Below are 6,819 nucleotides of genomic sequence, written 5' to 3'. Positions count from 1 at the left end.
CCTCCACATAGTAACACAGTACCACCACCCCACCACATAGTAACTAGGTACCACTACCCCTCCACATAGTAACACAGTACCACCACCCTCCACATAGTAACGAGGTACCACCACCAAACCACATAGTAACATAGTACCACACCCACTCCACTTAGTAACATAGAACCACCACCCCTCCACTTAGTAACACAGTACCACCTCCCCTCCACTTAGTAACATAGTACCACCACCCCTCCACATAGTAACTAGTTACCACTACCCCTCCACATAGTAACACAGTACCACCACCCCACCACATAGTAACTAGGTACCACTACCCCTCCACATAGTAACACAGTACCACCACCCTCCACATAGTAACGAGGTACCACCACCAAACCACATAGTAACATAGTACCACACCCACTCCACTTAGTAACATAGTACCACCACCCTTCCACATGGTAACATAGTACCACCACCCCTCCACATAGTAACCAGGTACCACCACCCCTCCACATAGTAACATATTACCACCACCCCTCCACTTAGTAACATAGTACCACCGCCCCTCCACTTAGTAACACAGTACCACCTCCCCTCCACTTAGTAACATAGTACCACCACCCTTCCACATGGTAACATAGTACCACCACCCCTCCACATAGTAACCAGGTACCACTACCTCTCCACATAGTAACACAGTACCACCAGCACTCCACATAGTAACTAGGTACCACCACCCCTCCACATAAGTAACATAGTACCACCACCCATCCACTTAGTAACACAGTACCACCACCCCTCCACTTAGGTACACAGTACCACCACCCCTCCACATAGTAACATAGTACCACCACCCCTCCACATAGTAACATAGTGCCACCACCCCTCCACATAGTAACATAGTACCACTAGCCCTCCACATAGTAACACAGTACCACCACCCCTCCACATAGTAACATAGTACCACCACCCCTCCACATAGTAACATAGTACCACTACCCCTCCACATAGTAACATAGTACCACCACCCCTATACATAGTAACCAGGTACCACTACCCCTCCACATTGTAACACAGTACCACCACCCCTCCACATAGTAACACAGTACCACCACCCCTCCCCATAGTAACAGAGTACCACCACCCCTCCACTTAGTAACACAGTACCACCGCCCCTCCACTTAGTAACACAGTACCCCAACCCCTCCACATAGTAACATAGTACCACCACCCCTCCACTTGGTAACATAGTGCCACCTCCCCTTCACTGAGTAACACAGTACCACCACCCCTCACTTAGTAACACAGTACCACCACCCCTCCACTTAGTAACACAGTACCACCACCCCTCCACATAGTAACTAGGTACCACCACCCCTCCACTTAGTAACACAGTACCACCACCCCTCCACTTAGGTACACAGTACCACCACCCCTCCCCATAGTAACAGAGTACCACCACCCCTCCACTTAGTAACACAGTACCACCGCCCCTCCACTTAGTAACACAGTACCCCAACCCCTCCACATAGTAACATAGTACCACCACCCCTCCACTTGGTAACATAGTGCCACCTCCCCTTCACTGAGTAACACAGTACCACCACCCCTCACTTAGTAACACAGTACCACCACCCCTCCACATAGTAACACAGTACCACCACCCCTCCCCATAGTAACAGAGTACCACCACCCCTCCACTTAGTAACACAGTACCACCGCCCCTCCACTTAGTAACACAGTACCCCAACCCCTCCACATAGTAACATAGTACCTCCACCCCTCCACTTGGTAACATAGTGCCACCTCCCCTTCACTGAGTAACACAGTACCACCACCCCTCACTTAGTAACACAGTACCACCAGCACTCCACATAGTAACTAGGTACCACCACCCCTCCACATAGTAACATAGTACCACCACCCATCCACTTAGTAACACAGTACCACCACCCCTCCACTTAGGTACACAGTACCACCACCCCTCCACATAGTAACATAGTACCACCACCCCTCCACATAGTAACATAGTGCCACCACCCCTCCACATAGTAACATAGTACCACTAGCCCTCCACATAGTAACACAGTACCACCACCCCTCCTCATAGTAACACAGTACCACCACCCGTCCACATAGTAACACAGTACCACCACCCCTCCACATAGTAAAATAGTACCACTACCCCTCCACATAGTAACTAGGTATAACCACCCCTCCACATAGTAACACAGTAGCACCACCTCTCAACTTAGTAACACAGTACAACCACCCATCCACTTAGTAAATCAGTTCCACCACCCCTCCACTTAGTAACATAGTACCACCACCCCTCCACATAGTAACATAGTACCACTACCCCTCCACATAGTAACATAGTACCACCACCCCTATACATAGTAACCAGGTACCACTACCCCTCCACATTGTAACACAGTACCACCACCCCTCCCCATAGTAACAGAGTACCACCACCCCTCCACTTAGTAACACAGTACCACCGCCCCTCCACTTAGTAACACAGTACCCCAACCCCTCCACATAGTAACATAGTACCACCACCCCTCCACTTGGTAACATAGTGCCACCTCCCCTTCACTGAGTAACACAGTACCACCACCCCTCACTTAGTAACACAGTACCACCACCCCTCCACTTAGTAACACAGTACCACCACCCCTCCACATAGTAACTAGGTACCACCACCCCTCCACTTAGTAACACAGTACCACCACCCCTCCACTTAGGTACACAGTACCACCACCCCTCCACATAGTAACTAGGTACCACCACCCCTCCAATTAGTAACATAGTACCACCACCTCTCCACATAGTAACATAATACCAGCACCCCTCCACTTAGTAACACAGTACCACCACCCCTCCACATAGTAACATAGTACCACTACCCCTCCACATAATAAAAAGTACCACCACCCCTCCACATAGTAACACAGTACCACCACCCCTCCACTTAGTAACACAGTACCACAACCCCTCCACATAGTAAGACAGTACCACTACCCCTCGACATAGTAACCAGGTACCACCACCCCTCCACATAGTAACACAGTAGCACCACCCCTCAACTTAGTTACACAGTACAACCACCCCTCCACTTAGTAACACAGTACCACCACCCCTCCACATAGTAACTAGGTACCACCACCCCTCCACTTAGTAACACAGTACCACCACCCCTCCACTTAGGTACACAGTACCACCACCCCTCCCCATAGTAACAGAGTACCACCACCCCTCCACTTAGTAACACAGTACCACCGCCCCTCCACTTAGTAACACAGTACCCCAACCCCTCCACATAGTAACATAGTACCACCACCCCTCCACTTGGTAACATAGTGCCACCTCCCCTTCACTGAGTAACACAGTACCACCACCCCTCACTTAGTAACACAGTACCACCACCCCTCCACATAGTAACACAGTACCACCACCCCTCCCCATAGTAACAGAGTACCACCACCCCTCCACTTAGTAACACAGTACCACCGCCCCTCCACTTAGTAACACAGTACCCCAACCCCTCCACATAGTAACATAGTACCTCCACCCCTCCACTTGGTAACATAGTGCCACCTCCCCTTCACTGAGTAACACAGTACCACCACCCCTCACTTAGTAACACAGTACCACCAGCACTCCACATAGTAACTAGGTACCACCACCCCTCCACATAGTAACATAGTACCACCACCCATCCACTTAGTAACACAGTACCACCACCCCTCCACTTAGGTACACAGTACCACCACCCCTCCACATAGTAACATAGTACCACCACCCCTCCACATAGTAACATAGTGCCACCACCCCTCCACATAGTAACATAGTACCACTAGCCCTCCACATAGTAACACAGTACCACCACCCCTCCTCATAGTAACACAGTACCACCACCCGTCCACATAGTAACACAGTACCACCACCCCTCCACATAGTAAAATAGTACCACTACCCCTCCACATAGTAACTAGGTATAACCACCCCTCCACATAGTAACACAGTAGCACCACCTCTCAACTTAGTAACACAGTACAACCACCCATCCACTTAGTAAATCAGTTCCACCACCCCTCCACTTAGTAACATAGTACCACCACCCCTCCACATAGTAACATAGTACCACTACCCCTCCACATAGTAACATAGTACCACCACCCCTATACATAGTAACCAGGTACCACTACCCCTCCACATTGTAACACAGTACCACCACCCCTCCACATAGTAACACAGTACCACCACCCCTCCCCATAGTAACAGAGTACCACCACCCCTCCACTTAGTAACACAGTACCACCGCCCCTCCACTTAGTAACACAGTACCCCAACCCCTCCACATAGTAACATAGTACCACCACCCCTCCACTTGGTAACATAGTGCCACCTCCCCTTCACTGAGTAACACAGTACCACCACCCCTCACTTAGTAACACAGTACCACCACCCCTCCACTTAGTAACACAGTACCACCACCCCTCCACATAGTAACTAGGTACCACCACCCCTCCACTTAGTAACACAGTACCACCACCCCTCCACTTAGGTACACAGTACCACCACCCCTCCACATAGTAACTAGGTACCACCACCCCTCCAATTAGTAACATAGTACCACCACCTCTCCACATAGTAACATAATACCAGCACCCCTCCACTTAGTAACACAGTACCACCACCCCTCCACATAGTAACATAGTACCACTACCCCTCCACATAATAAAAAGTACCACCACCCCTCCACATAGTAACACAGTACCACCACCCCTCCACTTAGTAACACAGTACCACAACCCCTCCACATAGTAAGACAGTACCACTACCCCTCGACATAGTAACCAGGTACCACCACCCCTCCACATAGTAACACAGTAGCACCACCCCTCAACTTAGTTACACAGTACAACCACCCCTCCACTTAGTAACACAGTACCACCACCCCTCCACATAGTAACATAGTACCACCACCCCTCCACATAGTAACATAGTACCACCACCCCTCCACTTAGTAACACAGTACCACCACCCCTCCACATAGTAACACAGTACCACCACCCCTCCACATAGTAACTAGGTACCACCACCCCTCCACATAGTAACATAGTACCACCACCCATCCACTTAGTAACACAGTACCACCACCCCTCCACTTAGGTACACAGTACCACCACCCGTCCACATAGTAACCAGGTACCACTACCACTCCACATAGTAACACAGTACCACCAGCCCTCCAGATACTAACTAGGTACCACTACCCCTCCACATAGTAACACAGTACCATCAGCCCTCTACATAGTAACTAGGTACCACCATCCCTCCACATAGTAACATAGTACCACCACCCCTCCACATAGTAACATAGTACCACCACCCCTCCACTGAGTAACACAGTACCACCACGCCTCCACTTAGTAACACAGTACCACCACTCCTCCACTTAGTAACACAGTACCACCACCCCTCCACATAGTAACTAGGTACCACTACCCCTCCACATAGTAACACAGTACCACCACCTCTCCAGATAGTAACACAGTACCACCACCCCTCCACATAGTAACATAGTACCACCACCCCTCCACTTAGTAACATAGTACCACCACCCCTCCACATAGTAACTAGGTACCACTACCCCTCCACATAGTAACACAGTACCACCACCCCTCCAGATAGTAACTAGGTACCACCACCCCTCCACATAGTAACATAGTACCACCACCCCTCCACTTAGTAACATAGTACCACCACCCCTCCACATAGTAACTAGGTACCACTAACCCTCCACATAGTAACACAGTACCACCACCCCTCCAGATAGTAACTAGGTACCACCACCCCTCCACATAGTAACATTGTACCACCACCCCTCCACTTAGTAACATAGTACCACCACCCCTCCACTGAGTAACATAGTACCACCACCCCTCCACTGAGTAACATAGTACCACCACCCCTCCACTTAGTAACTAGGTACCACCACCCCTCCACATAGTAGCATAGTACCACCACCCCTCCACTTAGTAACACAGTACCACCACCCCTCAACTTAGTAACATAGTACCACCACCCCTCCACTTAGTAACACAGAACCACCACCCCTTCAATTAGTAACACAGTACCACCACCCCTCCACTTAGTAACATAGTACCACCACCCCTCCACATAGTAACATAGTACCACTACCCCTCCACATAGTAACACAGTACCACCTCCCCTCCACATAGTAACATAGTACCACCACCCCTCCACTTAGTAACATAGTACCACCACCCCTCCACTTAGTAACATAGTACCACCACCGATCCACATAGTAACATAGTACCACTACCCCTCCACATAGTAACACAGTACCACTACCCCTCCACTTAGTAACATAGTACCACCACCCCTCCACATAGTAACACAATACCACTACCCCTCCACTTAGTAACACAGTACCACCTCCCCTCCACATAGTAACATAGTACCACCACCCCTCCACTTAGTAACATAGTACCACCACCCCTCCACTTAGTAACATAGTACCACCACCGATCCACATAGTAACATAGTACCACTACCCCTCCACATAGTAACACAGTACCACTACCCCTCCACATAGTAACACAGTACCACCTCCCCTCCACTTAGTAACATAGTACCACCACCCCTCCACTTAGTAACATAGTACCACCACCCCTCCACTTAGTAACATAGTACCACCACCGATCCACATAGTAACATAGTACCACTACCCCTCCACATAGTAACACAGTACCACTACCCCTCCACTTAGTAACATAGTACCACTACCCCTCCACATAGTAA

The sequence above is a fragment of the Oncorhynchus mykiss genome, chromosome 18, assembly GCF_057628025.1.
Source record: "Oncorhynchus mykiss isolate SJ-2025 chromosome 18, ASM5762802v1, whole genome shotgun sequence".
Lineage (NCBI taxonomy): Eukaryota > Metazoa > Chordata > Actinopteri > Salmoniformes > Salmonidae > Oncorhynchus > Oncorhynchus mykiss.
The sequence above is the reverse complement of the archived record's forward strand: the minus strand, read 5'-3'. Positions refer to the sequence as shown.